Below are 22,435 nucleotides of genomic sequence, written 5' to 3' on the forward strand. Positions count from 1 at the left end.
CTGTGCTGCCTGGTCTCACGGAGGAGGCCGACGCCACAACAACGGAGGGCGTGGCGAGCACTGAGGCCGCGCCTGTTCAGCGCCTGGCCGATACCCCCAGCCTGGACTTTCTTGAGGAGAGAGCTGTCTCTGCTGAAGTAAGCAGCCTGTGGCCCCCCAAGCTGGGTGCGCTGGGCCCCCTCAGCCTTTGAGGCTGGCACAGTGTGCTGGGAAGGGAAGTATTTCTCAGGGGAAGCTGGGCAAGTATCTAACTCTGGCAGCTCTCCACCTCTCCTCTGTGCATCCTCCAGGCCAGACTGTGGGACCTGGGGACCTGGGGCTGCTCAAGGCATCTCCAGTCCCTGGGGCAGGTGCCCTCGAGGCCAGACAGTGGGACTAGATGAGGCGAGGCATTTCCCAGGCTTCTCTCTTGCAGCTGCCTTGAAGGCACGACTGCAAGACTTGAGGAGCCAAAGCTTTTCCATGGCATCTCTACTGCAGGTAGCCATAATGCCAGACAGAGACATGCAGCAGAGCCCCCCCACGGTGCCCAAGCTGGCCTGGGTGAAGGAGGAGGAGGAGGAAAGCCCTAGGGTTGCTCCAACACAGCAGCCTGAAGAGGTGCAGCAGGTGCAGCCCCCGCAGGAGGGTGAGTGCTGGAGCTGGGCCACAAGGCTGGTGGCTGCAGCCCCCTTGGCCTCATCCTGTCCCATCCCATCTGGACATGCCCAGGGAAAGGGAGGGAGGCAGAGGGGCCGGGGCTGATCTCCTGGCAGCCGTGCTCCATCCACTGGGCATCCCGGGGCTGGCCCTGCCTGCTCCTGGAGCCCAGGCCTGGGCTGTGTTCTCCGGCCTCTCCCGCACACCCTCAGCTCTGAGCGCGCTCGCTCTTTGCCAGATGCAGGCCAGGAGCGGACAGAAGAGCAGCTCCGTGCCCGTGGCCGCTTCCGCAGGGCAGCACAGGTACCTGCAGCCATCCCCGCCTGGGCTGGGCCTGCTCTCACTGCTCAGCCCAGCACCGCTGTCCCAGCCCTCCAGGGGACATCCCTCTCTCTTCCTTGCCTTTCTCCTGTAGCTGGTTTGCAGATTCATCAGGTGCATTTGGCATGAAGAGGCCACTTTCATGGCCACTGGGGACACAGCAAACTCGGACCTCTTCAATGCCCAGACCAGCGCTGCCCTGCTGGATTTGCTTGTGCAGAACGGTGTCTACAAAGCGAAGCAAGTAAGCAGCCTGTGGCCAGGGCTCCAGTCCCCCAGGGATGCTGTGGCCCCTCACGTCGGCTGCTCTGGGTCCCCTCAGCCTTTGAGACCAGCAGAGTGTGGTGGCAAGGGGAGCACTTCTTGGGGGAAGCTGGGCAAGTTACTGGCTCTGGCAGCTCTCCAACTGTCCCCCATGTCCCCTCCAGGTGCCGGCCATAGTCAGGTGCATCCACCAGTGGCTCACATCCAATGTGTCTGCTGAGCACCGGCTGGACAAGACTCTTGTCCTGCTGACCGAGGCACACCCCACGGATGTTGCAGTGACCCTGCTGCGCTCTGCCCCAGCCTGTGACAGGTATGGGGCCCACCTGCCTTGAGGGCTCACCTGCCTTTAGACCCCATCCCCCTGGACAGCCTGTCCCAAATGGTGTGCCAGAGACATGGAGACTTCCAGGACGCTCCAGCTCCTCTCTTTGCCAGCTTTGGCATGTCAGCCTCCAATCCTGAGGCCAGCCTGCCTCCCTGCCCCACAAGGCACCGTGGCTCTGTCACCTGGGCCCCGCAGCTGCCCAGGCCACAGCGCTGTGTCCCAGACCCCCCTGAGCCAGAGTTGTGACTCCACAGAGCTGCTCGCACCATGTGGAAGACGCTCATCTCCTCCAGACGGACTAAGGAGCCGGTGCTGCAGATCCTCTTCCATGTGCTGGAATACTGGCCAGCGCACAGGAGACGCACCTCTGATGGGGATGAGAGGGATGTCTTTGCCCTGGCTGTGAGTTTCTTGAGCTGGCCTCTGCTTGCCCCCAGGTTGCCTCTGGGACGCCTTTCCATCCTCCCTCACCACTGCTTCTCCCTGCCCCAGGCACTGGGCTGCAGGCCTGGCTTAGGGGCAGGTTCAGGGGCAGCAGGCCGGGGGATCCCCCTGTGTCTCCCCTGGCCTATCCCTGCCATGCTTGGGCCCTGCCACATGGACATCTGGGCCCTGAGAGCTGTCTCTGGGTGCTTTGTCTTTGGCAGGCAACTGTGGCACTCTGGGAGATCCTCCAGCTATCCCACTCCTGGTGCCCAGGGGGAGTGAAGAACAATTCCCCCCGCCTCCTTCTGACTCTGCTCTTCCAAGTTTTCATCAGCACAGAGGAGATGTCAGAGGAGGTCGAGACCTTCTGGAGGCGATGCCGGGAGCAGCGCAGCCTTCCCCCCAACCCCAACAGGTGCTCCATCCCAGTCCTCTCTCCCTGCCACGCCCTCGGGGCTGGGGCCAGGGCTCTGTGCCTGACCTGGGCTGTGCTCTGCACACAGGTTTGCAGTGCAGACCGTTAAAGCCCTGCTGCGCCAGCTGCTGGATGAGGACGTGTTGATGGCGATCGGTCGCAAGTGTGGCTGGGACATGCTCCTCAAGGCTGACACCCACCACTATGCAGTGGGTCTGCTGGCCAGGTGAGAGCCCTTTCTCCCCACTGCCCCTGCCATTTCTGCCCTGTGCACAGGCCACCCCACACAGTACCTGTGTGCTGGGCCAGAGGGCCTTGGCAGCCAGGGATGGCTGAGCAGAGTGGAAAAGGCGGAGAGGGGCGGCTGCACAGGAGGAGCCACCTCCCAAAGTGCCCACATCCTCTCCTGGGCTGGTGGCCAAAGACCAGGCCTGTGTGAGTCAGTCCCAGGAGAGCTTTGCCCACCTGGCTCAGGGTCTCTGGCACCTTTATTCCCCCTTGCAGGGAGCTGTGCCGTTTCTCCCGCTCCTTCTGCCGCAGCATCGCCGTCAGCCTGCTCCCGCGGCTCAGCAGGGGAGAGCCCCTGTGGGAACTGCCTGCCCTGGCGTTCCTGGTGGAGGTGAGCCTGATGGCGAGCGCTGCCTGGCCCAGCTGCCTCCCCCTCTCTGCCCTCTCACAGCCGCAGCCGCCCGGGACGGTGCCTGCACCCTGTGCTGCTGCCTGGGCCCAGCCCCGGGCAGGTCTGGGCTCCTGCCGGCCGGGCACCCCGTCACTGCTCCCTGCCTTTCAGGTCCTGCACTGCCTGAACCCCAGACAATGTGGGCCCAGCGTCCTGCAGATCATTTCCAGGCACCTGCGCAGGCAGTGCCCCGAGAGGCGTCGCCTGGCGCTCCGAGGCCTGGTGGTGCTCAGCAAGGCTCCCTCAATGGTGAGCAGGGGGCAGGGGCTGAAGCCGGGCCGGCAGCGTGAGGCTGTGCAAGGCAGTAGCTTGGCCTTGGCTGGCCTTTGGCAGCTGTGGCAGCTGCTCCCAGCTCTCCTCCTCCCCGTTCAGCTGCCCGACTCCTTTGGGATGCACCTTTGGCCTCTGGGCCCCACGGCAGCAGCGTGGAGCTGCACCACAGCATTGTGTTCCACACAGGCTAAGAGCATCCGGAGCCTGAATGAAAGCCTCCTGGAGCTACTGCAGGATGCAGACACAGACACAGTTCAGATGACTCTCTCTGTGTTCATCAACGTGCTGGGCTTGAAAGTCATCGAAATATCCACCCCTACTGCCCTGAAGTTGCTTGAGGCGCTGCGGCCACTCTTTGACAACGTAAGGCTCTGTACCCCTCATCGTGGGCACTGAGTGCTGCCAGGAAACTTTGGGCCCAGTGTCTTTTCAGGCCTGTGCCCCGGTGGGCCTGGAGAAGCCAGTGCTGAGGTCTTTTCCTCTTCCTTTGCACCAGGAGCACAGCCAGCTGCAGCAGCTCTCCATGCTCCTGTTCCGGGAGCTGATGGAGGTGACAGAGAGGAGCAAGAGCCTAAAGCCACATGTGTACCTGAGTCTGGTGCCATTCTACTTCAACTGGCACAATGAGAACCAGCGTGTGGCAGAGGTGAGGACTCGTGGGCTCTGGTGTCCCCATGGCAGGAGGCTGCTGTGCCTCCTGCCCTGGCCCATGGTCGCCTGCAGCCTCCTCCTGGCCTTGGCGCAGGGATGCGGGTGCTGTGCCCTGGGCTGCGGTGCCATGACCCGCTCTCTGTTGCTGTGCAGGCCTCTCGGAGAGCACTGTTTGGTGCAGCCAGGTTCCTGAAGTGGAGGGATCTTGAGAACTTGGTGACCATGGAGCAGCCATGGAGGTTTCCCGAGTGCCTGGTAAGGACGGCCCCAAAGCCCCAGCCCCTGGCTCCCCAGGAGCACCCAGCCCTCTGCTCCCCCCAAACCCGGCCCCAGCGGCTGCTGGCCAGGCCTCAGGGCTCTGCGGGCAGGGGAGCCCCGTGCTGGGGGCAGGGAGCGCCCGGCCAAGGGGCAGAGCCTGAGCCGAGCCTTCCCTCCGTGCCCTGGCACTCTTTGCAGCTGGAAAAGGACAGGAGCCGAGTGGGCCAGTACGTGCGCCAGGCCCTGCCGTTCCTGGAGAGCCCAGAGGAGCCCCTGCGAAAGCTGGCCATCAAGTTCCTGGGTGAGCCACAAGGCCGGGGTCCCTCCCCGCCCCGCTGCAGCTCGGCCCCAGCCCCGGCTGCTGCAGCGGCAGCAGGATGCGGCCCAGGGCATGTGGAGCCCCGAGTGGCCTGGTGCCTGCTGCCGCCCTGTGCCAGCCCAGCCCTGGGGCGTCCCCATGCGGGAAGGCCCCGGGCTCAGCCCTACCAGGGCAGGAGGCCGTGTGGCCGGGCTGGCAGCGCCGCTGCGGGGGACCTGTGCCTCTGGGGCCTGACAGGCTCTGTGTTCCCAGGGATCGCCGCCAGGTCCATGAAGCAGGAGCAGCCAGAGCTGCAGCTCATCTGCCAGGGTGAGCGAGGGCACCTTCCAGCTGATCCCCTTGGGCCCTGCTCCCTCCTGGCCATGGCAAGAGCTGGCTGGGATGGCCCTGGCAGGAGGGGCTCCTCACGTCCCCACACCCCTGGCCTCTCACCTTGGCTCTCTTCCTTTCTCTTTCAGCCCTTCAAGGCATGACTGATGACAGCCCTGCCATCTCAGACCTGGCCCTTCAAACGCTTCACATCATCAGAGCTGTACGGAGAACTTCATTCTTCCCATTCTGGTAGTCTCCGTTGCTGCCTCTTCCAGCCCGTAAAGGTGTGACAGATGACATCAGACTCGCCATGGCAGGCCTGGCAATTCAACACTGCCATGTGCTGAGAGCTGTACAGATGGCTCCCTACTGCAGATTCCAGCAGCTCCAAGACTGGCTGTGCAGGGTGTGGAAGACCCGGCCTTTTCCACAGGGCAGTGTCTGCCTGTGCTGCTGCAGCTCTGTGGGGAACTGATGCAGGAAGCTCCATCTCCTGGGGCCACCTGAGCCTGTGGGGAAGATGCCTCTTCCCTGCAAGCACCTCCTTTGAGCCCAGCATGGGAACATGACCAACATGTTATCACGCACAGAAGCCCAGGAGCTTTTTTTATGTGCCCAGTGTGCACAGGGCCTTGGGGAAGAGGGGAAAAGGGCTCCTTGTGCTCAGCAGCACTTGCCCCGCTGTGCAGTGTGCCAGCAAAAGTGGGCAGAAGCCCCTTGGCCTTTGGTGGTTCTGCTGGAGCCTCAACGTTTCCAGCAAAATGGAGGGGCCGAGGCTGGAGCTGTGGGGAACCCTGAGCACCTTGTCCTCGGAGATGGCCACAAGCCCACCCCCAGCCAGGAAGCACCGTCTGTGTCCTGCCTGTGTGTTGCTGGCTGGATTGCTCTGGGCTCCCAAGTGGGAGCCTCTGGAGAGGCTCCTCTGGAGCTCTTTCAGGGCTGCGCCGCTGCCGGGCAGGTTGGCGGGGCTGGGGGAGACCCGCAGGGGAGGGGGTGCTGGGAGGCCAGGAAGGGGTGAGGTGCTGTGGAGGCCCTGATGGGACAAGGGAGCAGGAAGCCTTGAGGGGAATCTGTGAGGGGGTGGGTGGCAGAAGGCTGCGAGGGGACATACTGGGTGCAAAACCCCCAAACTGTGGTCTGTTACTGTTTGCCTTACATCTTTAATAAGAGCATATGACAGACCCTCCCAGTGAGGGTCCTGGTCAGGCAAGACCAGGACTGGGAAATCTTTTAAGACTGCCGTGTCCCCTGCGAGTCTCGCCTCCCCCCGCACTCGCACCCATTTGTCAGGCAAGTCAGGAGAGTGAAAGGTTAAATCTTTTTCCTTATCTGTGAGTTCTGGGTCCTCCTTGGAGTCATCTGACTGAGAAACTGGTGCTGTGGCAGCGGCACAAGTCCACGGAAGCGAAGTCCACGCGAATGGGGCGTGGAGGAGGAGGCCTTTGTTTCTGGCCACGCTGCGGGCTGTGCCTTAGGTGGCCACAGTGATGCTGGCAATGAAGGCAGCTCTGGCGGCATGGAAGGCAACACGGGAGATTGATGTCAGGGCAGGGCATGGGGCAGGGTCTGCACACAAAATTTCAGCTCCTGCTGTGATGGTGGCTCAGAATCAGTTGCTGTTTCTACACGGTTGTCTGTGGAGCTGGAGTGAGTTTGCAAAGCTTCATAAACTGCTCTCCATGTTGTTAATAAAGAGGTTGCTATCTTATCCCCTAGCGTGGTGCTGTCCCAGAGTCTGGCACCAACATCATCCCAAACTCTCCAGTCATATATTGTCACTGTTTAATGTGGGATTAGCTTTGGATGCCCACAAAAGGAGACATTCTAAATTTTCTTCCTGTACTGTTTTCTCATATTTTTTAAGGATTTCAGCACAGGCTCGCTAGACTGCCTTATGCTTTTTCGTTAAAGGGGTTCCCATTTCATTCTCAGCTGCTTCCCTTATCGTCCAGCGTAAGGTAATTGAGAGCTCTCTTGTCCCTTCCTTTCAGCGCTTTTTCCTTCCTTATGTTCAGTTGAGCTACACCACCGGAGAAACAGCTTAGTTTCTTTCATGCCCCAAAGTGGGGCACCATTTGTGGCGTATTGAGGCACGGACTCAGGGGGTGAAGCTGAGACAAGTTTATTGGAGTCGCAGCCCTCCTTTTATAACCCAGCACCAACAGATAATCATACCTTATAAGGTAAAACCTGTGACTGCAGCATTTGATTGGCTGCCAGCTGTCACAGCAGTTGAAACAGGAGTTGAAATGGCAGTTTTAGGAGTTGCAGCTCACCCCTGTAATGAGCTGCTCCTTTTCCTGCAAAGCTACGTTTTTTTCTAGGCCCTATTTCCCACAGTGCTGCCCTTTGCATGTTGATAAACAAAGCAGTTGGCTTTTTCCCCGGGAGACTGAAAGTGTCACCTCCCCCAGACTGGGGCCAGGAATTCCAACCACATTCCTGACCTTGGGTTTCACAGTTACCCATCAGTTTGGGGGAGGGGAAAAGAAAAAAGGTCAAGAGATTACAGCAGCAAGTAAACTGGGGCTAAGTGTACCTTCATTTTCTCAAGCTGTTCTGTAGAAATAAATAAAAAGAGTACTATGGGGGGGAAAAAAGTTCAGGCCAGGTATCAGTTTACTGAATTTGATCAGGGAATGCAGAAGAAGAACATGCCTTCAAACACACATCTGCACTACACTTATCAAACTGTACAGTGCAAAATCTGACCCCAAGGAGTCTGTACAAAACAGTGGGAATGGAATCAGAGAGGGGAAGGAAAACATCCTCAGCAGTGCCTGTCCCAGTCAAGGGGCACTACTGAGCAGCACCTACATTTCCATGGCTCTCTGGGCAGGTCATTTTTCATGTGTGCCAAACAGCACATCTTGAAGCTTCTTCCCACTGAAATACTAGAGACATTTCAGGGCATCTGAACAGCCACATTCTTAAAGCACATCTACCTCAAGGCAAGGGAAGAAGTGAGATTCAGTGGCACTTGGCAGAAGCTGCCCAGTGCATTGTGTCAAATGGGTATTTACCCAAAGGAGCAACAAGCTCAAGCCATCAGGGAAAGAGCAAGATGATGAAAGGGTGTTAGCTGCTGAGAATTTGTTTGGGAAGAAGTAGACTGTTAACTTGAGATAGAAATTTGCAATATACCATGGAACCTTATTCAAAGTTCAGCTGCAAAATACCTTCTTGTTAAGAGTGTGAAATAAATCCTAAAGTGTCATCAACTATGTGATTTTCTCTTTATTCCCAACCACTGAATAAAGAAACATAACTCAGATGTGACCTCACTCTGTGCTCCAGTGAGATTAACATTAGAACAAGATTGTCACTGTCTGCTGGTCTCTTGTGCTCCTCACTGGAAGGCACTTGGTGCACCCCTGGATATCCTGCTAATGAGGCAAAAAACTAACCCTTCTAAAGTTCCAGATTTTCCTCACCTGTTTGTACACAGTTGGACAAACTGGACCAAGTTATTACTTGAAAGCCATCCGATGGATTTAGCATTAATTACTCCTTGTTTTGATCTCAGGGAAAAAAGCTCACACAACACAATCTCTGAATGCTCCTTTGAACTTACCCACAGTGTGTTCACAAAGACACAGAGCAAGGCTTTTAGATTTGGCTGCTACCCTCAGTTCCAGCATAGAAAGAAATATCTCTGTGAAATGACAGCAATTGCCTTTCCATGTTACTGAACTACATTCAGTTTATCTGGTCTCAAATAAATACTCCATATTTTCTCCTTGTTTTATTTTCAAAGGCATGGGTATGGGTATTTAGGTGACTGTCTTCACTGGTATAGCATAGAAACCGTTCACATGGCTATAAATGAATATTATTCTCTTGACAAAACACCTTTCCCAAAGCCTCTGACAAAAAGAAAGGGAAAAAACCCAGACTGAAAAAGGGAACCACAGGCACATTGCCTGTCACCCACCAAAGTGTCTCCTCCCTGAGGACAATTCAGGCACACCCTTCAATCTGTATATCTCATTATCACCCCAATCTCTTTTTTAGTGGCAGTTTCTGTAGGGAAGCTGAAGTGCATCACTGTCTCAGACAGCCAAGGATAAGATGAGTGAAGGAATTCAGTTGCTCTCTTTAATTAATACAGGATTATTTCCCTTTCATTTGGTGAAGCTAATAATATGACTGGTGGAATGTCAGTAACAATTAAATCATAAACTAATGCAGCACCAAGGGGGAAATCTGCTTTAGTTATGGAGTATTCCCAGTAGAAATCTTGAAAATCTTATTCATATTTACACTGATAAAATACCACATGCACTTCATGGGATACTGCAGGTTTTCTACAATCCTTGTGGCATGTCTTTACCGAGCAAGAGTTAACATTTTGAGATGATACCTTAATAAATGAGTTGCAGTTCTATTGTTTCTTGAATGTTAAGCACCACATCCTAAATGCAGGAACAGGTTCAAGGTCAATGTCCTATTTTAGACCTTTTCAGCATCTGTGATATTGTGATAATCACACTTAAAACATTCCTCTAGAAAGAGTAAATTAGCCCTTTTCTCTAGAAGGATTATTATGATCAAAAACAAATCTGAAAAAGAACAAAGTCAGATTTCTTTTTTTGTTTGTTGGTTGGTTTTTTGGTTTTTTTTTCAGTAATGCAATAAATTGCTGTCCCTAACTGGGATGGCTTTTCTACCCAAAAATTAAAAAGAAAACCCCAAAGTCCACTTTATTCTGCACTTATATTACCTTTGGGGGTTTGGGGGTTTTTTTGGAGGTCTCACCTATGTAAAAATACCTTCCTTAAAATTCATTTATGCTTTCTGTAAGAACCAAACCATTCCAGCTGACATACCCTTCTATCACCAATACTGCAGGGAAATGTAATATCCCACTAAAGCAGAAGGGAAAGAAGACAACTGAGCATCAGCAGCTCTTCCTAAGCAAGATCAGGGGTTTAGCTCCATCTAACTGAGGGATGAGATGTGCCCCTCAGTGGGTCTCTTCCCACTCCCCCACCAGCCCTTCTACCCGACTGCAAGCTCAAAGTTCTAAAAAGAGAAGAAGAAGCTGGAGCGTCAATATTTCCCCGGTGCAAACCCCAATAATCTTTGCTGGGAGCTGACAGGAATTGCTGTTCCACTGCCCTGGGGTATCCTGGCTTGAGGTGAGAGCGCAGCCCCGCCCAGAGCCCCCAACCCCTCTGAGAGCTTTTGTGGTGTCTGTTTGTCCATGTCCCTGTGGCAGAGGCTGCCCCGACACCTGCCCTGGAGCTGGTCCAGCTGCTGGACCAAACAAGGCATTGTCCAGCCTGCCTTCCCCCAGCCCCGACCGCCCCAGCCCATCTTCCATCGCTCTGCTTCCTTTTCCTGCCCCTGCTCCCCCTCCGCTCCCTTCCCTCGGGCATTTTTATTAGGAAAGTTCTTGCTGTTCTCACTGTCCGAGCATAAGCTGATCCCCAGGGGAGCCTGTGGAATGTAACCCCTCAAGCACTAAATTCCTTCCCCTGTGCCAAAGACACGGGTTTGTTGTTGCTGCCCCTCCCGCGGAGCACCAGCTCCATCTCCTGCTCCTGCCCAGCGGCTTTGCAGAAATCCAGGGCTGGGTGTGGATTGGAGGCTGTGGCGAGGGACAGGATAAAGTTGCTTGTCTTCCACCCTTGGTGTCTCAGTGTTTGTGATCTGGGAAGTTCTCAGGAACCTGGAACAATGGCAGATTATCTGTTGTGGCAGGATATGTACCTGGAGATTGTTTTGATCTGAGTATAAATCTTCCTTGAAAGTACAACTGATAGAAAAAAATGTAAAAAAAAAAGGAAAATGGAAATAATAAGAAAAAAACATAGTAAAAAAAAGGAGAGAAAAAAGAGAAAAAAGAGAAAAAAAAAAAGAGAAAAAAAAGGAAAGAAAAAAAGGAAAAAATGAGAAAAAAAGAAAGAAAAAAGAGAAAAAAAGAAAAAAGAGAGAGAAAAAAGGGAAGAAAAGAAAGAAGAAAGAAAAAAGAAAGAAAAGAAAGAAAGAAAAAAGAGAAAATAAAAGAAGACAGAAAAACTAAAAACCAAAACGCCCGATCCTCCCCCGCCGCAAGGACTACAACTCCCACAATGCCCCGCGCAGGCGGGGGGCGGGCAGGGGCCGTGACCGCGCGCTGATTGGCTGCGGGGCGGGTCTGTAAAGGCGGAGGGCGCGCGGAGCGAGCGCCATTTTGGCCTCGTGGTCGGGAGTGAGGAGGACTCGCCTGCGGCCGCTGCACTTCGCTGGGTGAGTTGGCGGGGGGGCGGCGAGAGCGGGGTCTGGGGATCCCCTCGGGGGCTGCGGGGAGCGCGGGTGTGGGTGGAAAGGCTGGAGGGCTCGGGAGGGTTTAGCGGGGTTGTTCGGGGGTTCCCGGGGGACGTTTTGAGGGGTCCCTGAAAGGACTCGGGGGGGAGGTTGAAGGTCCCTGAAGGGTTTTGGGGGGTCTGATGTGGGTTTTGTTTTCTGAGAAGATTTGAGGTGTCCCAGGTGGGCTTTGGGGGTCTCTTGGGAGGTTTTGGGTTCCTGGGAGGCTTTGCGGGGACCTTCGAGGCAGTTTTGGGGTCTCTAGGGGGGTTTAAGATGTCCCAGATGGTTTGGAGGGCCCGTGGGGGGGATTGAGGGTCCCTGAATGGGCTTGGGGAGTGTCAGGTGGGTTTTGTGGGTCACTGAGAGGGTTTAGAGGATGCTGGGGAGGGATGAGGGGTCCTTGAGGAGGTTTCGATGGGTCCAGGGGGGAATTTCAGGGGTTTTGAGGGGATTTTGGGGGGTCCCCTAAAGCCCAGCAGTGGGTTTCAAGGGATCCTCCAGCCCCCAGAGGAGGGGTCCTATGGATGCCCCCAAAAATCCGGGGTGGGAGATGTACCACATCCACGTAAGGGGATCCCAGTGCCCCCAGTATATCCCAGTGACCTCCCAGTGACCCTCAGTACGGCCCAGTAACCCCCTCAGTGACCAGCCAGTGTGTCCCAGTGACCTCCCACTGCCCCCCAGTATGGCCCAGTGATCCTGCAGTGAGCACCCAGTAACCCCCAGTATGGCCCAGTAACCTGTCAGTGTCCCCCCATGTGTCCTGGTATCCCCCAGTAACTCCCCAGTGCCCCCCAGTGTGCCCCAGTTCCCCCCCAGTCCCTCCCAGTGCCCTCTCAGAGGGCCCCTGAGAGCCTGGTGAGGGGGGGCACGGAGAAGGGGAAACCTTGACAGTGGGGACCCCTGGGATCCCCTAGGACAACAAAGTGGAGAACCTGGAGAGGGGGAATTTCTGGGAATGCAGTATCCCGAAGACTAGAATCAGAGGAGAAGGGAGCCTTGGGACCCCCAACACTCCCAGCATCTTCTAGGTAGAACCCCCAGCATCCCAGACAAGAGAGACTCTCTGAACCATAAAGGGGGGAAACCAGAGAAGGGGAAATCTTAGGAGAATTTTTTGGGCTCATCTTCATATTTTAGAGTATTTTTTAGGTGAATCTCAACTTTTTTCAGTTTGGGGGGGCAGGAGTCTTCTCACTCTTTCTTATAGGCTTTTGCCTGAATCTCGATGATTTGGGGTTTTCTGGGCTGAGTCTTGGTGTTTTGGAGGTTTTTATGGTCACAGGATGCCCGGTGAGTTCTAGAGATGGACTTGGGCAGGAGGAACCCCCAAGCCAACGCGCTCAGCCCTTGTTTTCCCCCCCATCAGGATTTGTCCTTCCCAAAGCTTGGTCGGATGGAGGAGGAGGCTGCGAGGAAGAGGAAGATGCCTTGGGCCCCCCAGGCAGGTGAGGAGGAAGTCAGTGTCCCTTTGGGCGGGTGTTGTGCTGGCTCTGTCAGCCCAGCATGGCCCCGGCTGCAGGACAACCCCGCTGGCGCCGCCGTCCTGCCGGGGCCGGAGTTGGGGGGATGTCCTTGGCCTTCCCTGTGGGCCGGAGGCAAATCCCCTGCCTGTCCTTCTTGCTTCCTGCCCCAGGCCCCGAGCTGAGGAGGGAGAGCCCGGAGGACAAATCCCCCCGTGAAACCCTGGTGGGAGAGGCCGTTTTGAAGGGCTCCCCGGCGCAGGAAGGCAGCGGGGAGGAAAAGGGCCGGAGATCCCCCCGGAGGAGGGGCTCCAAAGCCATCCCAGGGTGCTCTGAGGAGGAAAGAGCCAGCCTGTGCCGGGAAGGCAGACAGAGCTTCAGCGGGACCTCTGACCTGGTGGTCCCAAGGCAACCTCCCACTAGAAAGAAGCCCTTCAGGTGCTTGGAATGTGGGAAGAGTTTCAGGAACAGTTCCCACCTGATCCGACACCAGCAGATCCACACAGGGGAACAGCCCTACATGTGTAGGGAATGTGGGAAGAGCTTCAGGGACAGCTCCACCCTCCACACCCACCAGCGCTACCACACTGGGGAACGGCCCTACAAGTGCTTGGAATGTGGGAAGAGGTTTCAGCACAGCTCAACTCTCCTCAGGCATGAGCGGACGCACACAGATGAGAGGCCCTTCCGCTGCACTGACTGCGGGAAGGGCTTCAACCGGAACTCCACCCTCATCAGGCACCGGCGCATCCACACAGGAGAGAGGCCCTACAAGTGTGGGGAGTGTGGGAAGAGCTTCACCCAGAGTGGACACTTGACCTCACACCAATGGACCCACGAGTAAAGGAAGCCCCACCAGTGCCCCAACTGCGGGAAGAGCTTTGGCCGCTGCTTCCACCCCAAATGAACTCCCTGATGGTTGAGGCAACCCCTGGAGTCCAGTGACTGTCAGTCCATCCCTTTTGACCAGAAAGGGCCAGTCCCCTTTCCCAGGGGCAGGTTCTTCCAACAGAACCCTTCCTGGGGATGTGTGGAGATTCCTGCCTTGGCTGGGGACCCACTAAGGTCACTCCTTGAGTCTGAGAGCAGAGATCTCCCCACCAGTGTTGGTCTGGGGGAGTTCCATCCATCTCTAATTAATAATCATTGCTTTTGTGCCAGCTTGAGTAGAATTGCTTCAACAATTGCTTTAGTGTAGAGCACTATCCTATCTTGTCCTGTACTCCTTGTAGTTTTAGTGTTTCTGTTGTGCAGTAAATAATTCTGATGAAGATGTTTTGTCTGATCATTTGTAACTCTAAATAAATTCATTTCTATCAATAGATCTGATTTACCATCCTTTAACCTGGAGTACAAAATTGATTCAGTCACACCTCTGTAATTCCTTTAAACTGAAACTGTTGGCATAATCCAAGGCTGAGATTGGATCCAGCACCCCACAGGAAGTTGGGAGCTCAGGGGGGCCACCCCCCTTTCCCAACCCCTCTGTGCCCAAAGATCCCCATTAGACCATCCGACCCACCAGACCACCCCCCCTTTTCCACCCTTCTCCCTGTTCCTTCCATATTCCCATTGTCCCCTCAATCCCCCATTTCCCCCCTGAACAGTTTTGGGGTCCCAACCCCCACTGTTTACCCTCTCTCCTGTGGGCACTGAAGGATAAAATGAGGCTGCACACACAGAGTTCCATTTTGGGACTTGTCCACCCATCTTTCCGGCGTCCCCCTTTCATTGGGGTTCCTTTGGAAACAGCGCCTGGGCTTTGTCTTTTAGTCCACTGGAATTCCCAGCATGGCCCCAAAGCAGTGCCCTGATCCCACACATTCCCCTTGCCTCATGTGCTGGCTGTGTTCAGCCACCAGAGAAAAACACAGGCTGCCATGCAGAGCGTTCCAAGTGGTTTCCACTTTGGCAAACAGCACTCTCTGGATGGAAAACACCAGTCAGGGCCAAAACACTCCTTTTGGATCCGAATTAACTGAATGCAGCTGTTGCTGCCTTAACTTGTTGCCACATAAATTCTCAGGGTTCCTTTGCTTCCAGGAGGCCCCACATGTCACAATGCCCCCTGGATTCCATGAGCTTCCACAGTCTCCAAAGGTTCCTTTAGTTCCATGAGGCCCTGCAGTCCCAAAATGCCCTTTGGATTCTCGGAGATTTCCCACTGTCCCAGGGTCCCTTGTGCTTCAGAAGGAACTGCAGTGGGACAGTGGCCCCTTGGTTCTGTGAGCTCTGCAGTGTTCCAGGAATCCTTGGGTTCCAGGAGAGCCTGCAGTTTCACAAGGAGCACTTGAATGCAGGAGGTTCTGCAGGGTCCCAATGGCCCATGGATTCTGGGAAGTTCAGAAATATCTCCAGGCTGAGATAAATGGGATTGTTCAGGCTGGAGAAGAGAAGGCTCTGGGGTGATCTAATTGTGGCCTTCCACTGCCTGAAGGGAGCCAATGAGAAAGAGGGAGAGAGACTTTGGACAAGGGCCTGGAGTGACAGGACAAAAGGCAGTGGCTTCACATGGATGGAGGGAAGGGTTGGAGGAGATAGTAGAAAGGTATTCTTGACCATGAGGGTGCTGAGATGCTCCTGAAGGCCCCTCCCAAGCCAAAGCATTCCATGATTGTGGGACTGGTGGGTGAGGTGGTGGTCGGAGCCGTCTGGGGCACGGGGAGCCAAAATGAGGGAGTTTTCCATTGTGGGGGAAGGAAGGAGAGGGCAGCAGAACTGACCCCTTGGACACCTGGCAGGCAGGCTTTGGAGTTCCCAGGAGAATGATGGATGGAGTCCCTTAGGAGTCGGTCCTGAAGAACAAAAGAGTCCAGGAAGGCTGGAGGTACTTTAAGAAGGAAATCTTAAAGCTCTGGGAGCTGTGCCCAGGTGCCCTAAGACAACTGGGCGATCAGGCCCAGCCAGTGTGGGGTTGGGAAAGGCAGGTCCTGCCTGACCAACCTCATCTCCTTCTCTCACAAAGGACCCGCTCAGCAGCTGAGGGAAAGGCTGGGGATGTGTCTCTGTGGAATTCCAGAAAGCCTTTGGCACCATCTCCCCCAGCATCTCCTGCACAAACTGGCTGCTCATGGCTTGCCCAGGGAACTGTTTGCTGGGTGACAAAGTGTCTGATGGCCCAGGGAGTGGTGGAGAATGGAAGGAAATTCAGGTGGGGCCGGTCAGTAGTGGGGTTCCCAAGGGCTCAGGGTTGGGGCTGCTCCTGTTTCACATCATTGTGGATGATCTGGGGCAGGGGATTGAGTGCCCCCTCAGGAAAGTCGTGGACAACACCATGTTGGGTGTGAGTGTGGATGTGCTGGAGGGCAGGAAGGCTCTGCAGAGCGATCTGGACAGGCTGGATCAATAAGGTCAAGTGTCGGGGCCTACACTTGGGTCCCAAAAACACCCTGGAACACTCCAGGCTGGGGGAAGGGGCTGGAGAGCTGCTCAGCAGGAAGGGACTTGGGGGTGCTGCTTGACAGGGGCTGGATATGAGGCAGAGAGTGCCCAAGGGGGCAAGAAGGCCAAAGGCATCGTGGCCTTTGTGGAGAAGAGTGTGGCCAGCAGGAGCAGAGAACTGATTGCCCCTCTGTGCTGGGCACTGGGGAGGCCCCACCTGGAGTGCTGTGTCCAGTTCTGGCCCCTCAGTTCCAAAAGGCCCTTGAGGGGCTGGAGCGTGTCCAGAGAAGGGAACAGAGCTGGGGAAGGCTCTGGAAAACATGTCTGCTGAGGGACGGCTGAGGGAACTGGGCTGGTTGAGTGTGGAGAAGGGGAGACTCAGGGGGGACCTCATTGCTCTCTGCAATGACCTGAAAGGAGGTTTTAGTGGGTGTGGGGATCGGTCTCTTCTGCAAAGCCTTTAGTGACAGGAAGAGAGGAAACGACCTTAAGGTGCATCAGGTGAGGCTTAGGTTAGATATTCAAAAACCCTTTTTCCACTAAGAGAGTGTTCAGGCATTGGAACAAGTAGCCCGGGGAGGTGGTGCAGTCTCTGGAAGTGTTCAGGTGTGTGGTGGGTTGACGTTGGCTGGACACCAGGTGCCCTCCCAGCTGCTCTATTACTCCCCTTCTCAGTAGGACAGGGGAGGGAGTAACGTGGGAAAAAAAACAACTGGTGGGTTGGGATAAGACAGTTTATTTAAAGCAAAAGACAGCAGGGTTTGTTCTCTGCTTCCCATGAGCAGCCATGGTCGGCCACTCCCCAGGAGCAGGGCTTGGGTCCGCGGGACGGTTCCTCAGCAGGCAGCCATCAGACAATGAATGCCCCCCTCCTGCTCCGGGCCTCAGCTTTTAGAGCTGAGCTGACCTCCCATGGGCTGCAATGTCCCTTGGGTCAGTTGGGCTCAACTGGCCTACTTGGGTCCCCTGCCAGGCTCTTGCCCTCAGCCAAGGAAGGAATGTCCCAGTGTTGGTGCTGTGCTCAGCAGTGGCCAAAACACTGGGGTGTTCTCAACCCCCTTCCAGCTGCCAATGCCAAGCCCAGCCCTGGGAGGGCTGCTGTGGGGAACTGAACTGCAGCTCAGCCAGACCCAACCCAAATATCTATGGCACAGATTCTATAGAATCCATCCTTAGGTGTTGTATGATAGATCTGTAAGATATTACAAATAAGAAGCAATAATAAGGCAAGTGTCCTCCTTAGGGACACCCCCCCCAAAACTACTTGCTGGGTTTGTTCCCTGGGGGTCTCTGCAGCAGCAAGCACAGCCCCACGCTGACTGCTCTGGGCTGTGCAGGCATTTGTGCTTCTGCCTGTCTCACACCCCCAACCTTGGGATGGATCTGGATGTCACTGGATGTGATGTCATGGGGAGATGTGATATCATGGAGAGGTGTGATGTCACAGGAGAGGTGTGATGTCATATGATGGATGTGATGTCATATGGGAGATGTGATGCCACAGGAAGGATGAGATGCCATAGGGGAGATGTGATGTCACAGGGAGGATGTGATATCACAGGGCTGATATGATATCACAGGAGAGATATGATGTCACAGGAAGGATGTGATGTCACAGGGGAGGATGTGACATCATAGGGGAGATATGATGTCACAGGGAAGCTGTGATGTCACAGGGGAGGACGTGATGTCACAGGAACGATCTGATATCACAGGAGAGATGTGATGTCATATGATAGATCAGATGTCAGCTGTGGTGTCACAGGGGAGGTGTGATGTCATAGGGGAGATGTGATGTCATGTGACAGTTGTGATGTCATGGGGGAGGTGTGATGTCACATGGGAACTGTGATGTCATGGGAATAATGTGATGTCACAGAGGAGTGACCCATCCCCCCCAGCCTTGCTCCAGCTAAAGCCGTGGAATTTGTCTTTGTTTCCCTTGGGATCAAGGTCAGGCTCTTTTATTTCCATGGATGTCTAGAGATGAGTTAAGGGGAGCTCAGACCTTGTGGTGAGGAAGGACTTGTTGACTCTTGAGCATTTGAACTCAGCCTTTGTTCCTGGTTTCTTCCCACTGTTTCAGAGCAGTTCATTTCCCAGGGGGAAAGCTCTGATTCCCCAGCACAGTCAGGTTCTCCTGAGCTCAGGATCTTTCACTGGTCTCATTTTTCTCCAGTATTAATTCTGTGCCAAATTCTTGCTTCCTAGGTCAGTGAAATGTTAGAAGAGAGAGAATCTCACCTGGATCTTGGACAGAACACTTATATTCTTCTTTATTCTATTGAATTCTTCCCTAATAGTTCTGGATGACAGGACACCCATGTGAAAAGTCCCTTTTCTGGTTTTCAGGACTTAAAATAGGTGCTTTTCTAATGTCAGTATTTATTGGAGTGTTATTGATTCAACTGTGAGAGTTGAATTGAGTGTTCCTCGCACCTTTAAAAAGTGCAACCACTTTAATCTGTTGTTTTAAAAACCGTGCATTAGATGTCAGACCACATAAAGACAGCACGTAGAGATAACCCTGCTGTAAGTAATGGTTCCAGTCATCCCGTGTATGGATCAAAGATTTCCAAGGCTCTGTTCCAAGGCTGGGCACACATGGACTGGGAGAACTTTGCCTGCCGGAGCCGCTCTCCCTGCCCCGCCAGGAAGAGCAGGGACCGCATCGCCCCGGCCGCAGCGGCGCAGAGGCTGCTCGGGAGGGGACAGTGTGCTGGAGGGAGCTGCCCACTCGCTGTCCTCACTGCCTGCACAGCGCAGGGCTGGGGGGAATTGAGCCAGGCAGGAAAAGGGAATGGCGGCCATCGCACGGGGCTGGAATGAGACGGGAAGGAGCAAACAGCCTGGCTGGGGGAGCACAGTTTGGGAAGGGGGCACAGGGAAAACCCACTGGGATGTTCCGGGGTAAATAACAGAAAATAAACAGAGGAGGGTCCCCGTTCAGATATGGTTTATAGATCAGTGCACTGTGTATAGTGTAAGAGAGCTTCAGAAATGTAAGAATGCAGTTCCTACAACCTTCACTACAGTGACACGATTTTAATAAAATATATAAAGAGATGATAAGTTGAGTGTTAGGTTGGGCTTTTTTTGGTGTTTTTTTCTTTTTTTTTTTTTTGTGGATGCTTTGTCCCTCCAGCCCCCCCAAAGGAGCTTTCTTGAATGTCCCTTCTTACAGCTAATTTGAAGGATTAGTTTAGATAAGCCTCTTAAGAGTGGATGCATTTCAATGAAATCAGGACATGTCTTTTTGGCTCTGGTGCAAGATTCAAACTAATTTTTTTCTTCCTCTTTTGCTCAGTTCAAAGCCATCTTAAAACACTCCCAATATATTGAGTGAGTGCAGGGCTTGAGGCGTGTGGGATTGAGTGGACACAGAGAAAGAACTAACATTCAGAAACATATCTGCTTCCCTGTCTCAATTAATAAACCCGAGTTTGGCACATTAATAATATCCATAGCAATTGTGATTTGACTGTATATTGTGACCTGCATATGCACATGTGAGCATAAGGACATAGGAAATAGGTGTTGTAGTTTCTGCAGTTCTTGTGTTATGGGTGAGGGGAGAGAGGATTCGAGCTAAAAATTGTCTGAACATTTTGAGAGTGCAGAGACATCTGTCTGACCATCACTAGGTATGCTTTAATTTGAAGGCAGAGCATGTTAAAGAATGCAATAACTTAAAGCCAGCTGCAGTCTTGAATTTTTGCTCTTTCAGCAAAAACAATAGCACTAATAATTACTAATAGTTAATGAGCTAACAGATGCAATACATATATCTACTCAATTTGACATGTCAAAATATGTCTCCATATATGACATTTTGACATATATGTCAGTTTAATAATTTTAAATGAATCAGGGCATTCATAACAGGAAATCTCCCTCAACCTCTGATTAAAATGTAACATTGACTAGAGGATTATAGAGGGGACTTAATTTTACTGACTTTTAACAGTTGTCACAGCTGTTGGAAAAGGAAAGGCAATTGAAACACTCCAAAAAAGGGGTGGGGGGGCAGAACAAGAGTAGTTTAATAAATTTAAACATGGTCTCTGAATGCCACACATAAAACATTGAGCAGATCTGTAACTCCAGGAAGCTGCTGTACACTATGTATGTTTGCCTTTTGTGGCTCACTGTGTTTCATTCATTTGAACACTGAGCAGTTTCCCTACTTTCTCCATTTAAAAATGTGCAGCAGCGTTTAAATGTGGAACAAATTCAGCTGTTCATGTGCCTGGAGTTTCATCTTAGAATGCAGCTGATAGAATACTCAGCTGACAGGAAATAAAGGCTGTGTAGAATGGCTGTAACATTTCAAAAGTGGACACAGGTGTCACATCCTGTGAATGCTGCAGTGCAGTGAGGGTTGGTGTACATATTTTATGTTTTTCTAACCGTTCTCATGTTGTGATGTGGGAATGGTGAGTGGAGTTCCCCTGTGAGTCTGTCTGGGTTATGTCTGTGCAGGGATGAACAGGAGTGTGTGTGTAGATTCCCATGCCTGTGTGTTTGTGTGTGTGCAGGGGGATTCTGTGCTGAACTCGTTGAGTTACGAGGTGCACAAAGGACCCCCTTGCTTTCTAAATTCCTTCTCAGAGAGGAGCCTGGGGGTGGCTGGATCCAATCTCAGGCTCAGATTTTGGTTTCAGTTGAAGGAATTCTAGAGGTGTGATTCAATCACTTTGTCCTGCAGGTTTTAGTGATGGCAAATCAGAAATATTTCTATAAAAACAATGATTTATTCTGACAAATGAACAAAAAATTGATCAGAAAAGTGAACAGATGAAAGACCTTAAAGAGAATTATTTACTTCAAATTATAAAAACTAAAACCCCCTAGTAGTATAGTGTAAGATAGGACAGTGGAGTCTATCAAAGTAACTCTATTAAAGCAACTGGATCAAAGCCAGCAAAAAGAAACAACCCTGAAACAGAGATTGAGGTAACTCATCACACAACGACAGGGGTTAATTCTTTGTCTTCCACCCAACCCCTGGGCAGTGACCATGAAGAGCTGTCCCTGCTTCATGGCAGAAGCTCCACACACTTCAAGGAAGTCTGTGGAAGAATCTGACACATGACAGTTGGACAGGACTTTTATAGTTATCAAGGGTTTGACTGCCAGACGTATTTGCAGGCCAGGGAGCAGCTTATCTGTCAAATCCTGCTTCAAAAAGCAGGATGTGTGTTTGAAGTTTCATGAAGCATTCTGGGGTTAGCATAATTCAACATTAAAAACAGCACCTTGGCACCAACAGTAACTCATCACAGAGAGTGTGCATTGTTTGCAATCTCTGACAATTTTTTAGGTATTATCAAAGCAAAGCATCCTGCCAGAAACAGCCCCTTGATTCTGTGAGGTTGCAAAAACTCTCAGGGTTCCTCTGTTCCATGAGGCCCTGCAGTGTCACAATGGCCCCTTGATTCCAGGATGTTCCAAAACATCCCAGGGTTCCCTTGGCTCCAAGAGGCTCCCCAGTGTCCCAGCGGCCCCTGGATTCCAGCAGGCCCTGCAGTGTCCCAATGACCACTGGGTTCCAGGAGCCACAGCGGCTGCCGCCGGCGTCTGTGCCCGGAGCCGCCGCTCCCACGGGGCTGCCGCACTCACCGCCGGGGTTGCCGCTCGCGCAGCCGCCGCTCTGCCCCGGCTGCACCGGGACCCGGCACCGCCTCGGGCCTGCGCTGCCGCCTCAGCGGCCACAGGGACACAGCCATGGGGGACCTTTGCTCTGACACTGATGGGCCTGGCTTTGTTCTGCTTGGGGCTGGGCTTTGGGAAAATTGCTGTTCATTTTCATGCTCCACTGGGACACCTCCTGAATTCCAAAGGTTTCCTAATCCAGGGGAGGGGTTTCTATGGCATCGGAGGTGCCGTCCCTCAGGACACATTGTCAATAAACCATCCAGCTGACTGGGATGGGTGTAAGAGCTGGGGAACACAGGATAATCAGTCATCCCCTGAAAACCTTGGAACATTCCCTGCCTGAATCGTAACCCAAATGGAACAGTTTGGATCCAATTCCCAAATATTTGGGAAACTCCAGTCATTCCTGACACCAGGATGGAAATTCAGCAGATAACTAAAGCCAGTCACCTTGGGAGCCCACAACCAGTGGGGCTGAGGGAGGCCCTGGCAGCTCCCCAGCACCTCCCTCTCAGTGGGACACCTCTGGCAGCCTCTCCCAGCTCGGGAACCCTCCAGTTTGCAACACTCCAAAGATGATGTCCTGATGCCCAGGACAATTCTGATCCCCCTCCACAAACACTCCTCCAGCTGTGACCCTTGTCTGTTGGCAAACACAAAGGGATTTGGGGGAGTGTTTCCCTGACAACAAGGAGAATTTGGGAGAGGGACCTTTCCACAGCCAGCTATTGATGTGTCCACACATCTCTGCCTG

At 53.4% G+C, this 22,435-nt stretch overlaps 1 pseudogene; it reads left to right on the forward strand.

The window, feature by feature from the left end:
• Positions 1-13,489, forward strand: part of LOC127474814 (zinc finger protein 208-like) — a 549,167-nt pseudogene extending 535,678 nt beyond the window's left edge.
• Positions 13,490-22,435: the final 8,946 nt, after the last annotated feature.

This window comes from Manacus candei, unplaced genomic scaffold (genome assembly GCF_025592945.1).
Source record: "Manacus candei isolate 608988 ecotype Guabito, Panama unplaced genomic scaffold, ASM2559294v1 h1tg000045l, whole genome shotgun sequence".
NCBI classification, from domain to species: Eukaryota; Metazoa; Chordata; class Aves; order Passeriformes; family Pipridae; genus Manacus; species Manacus candei.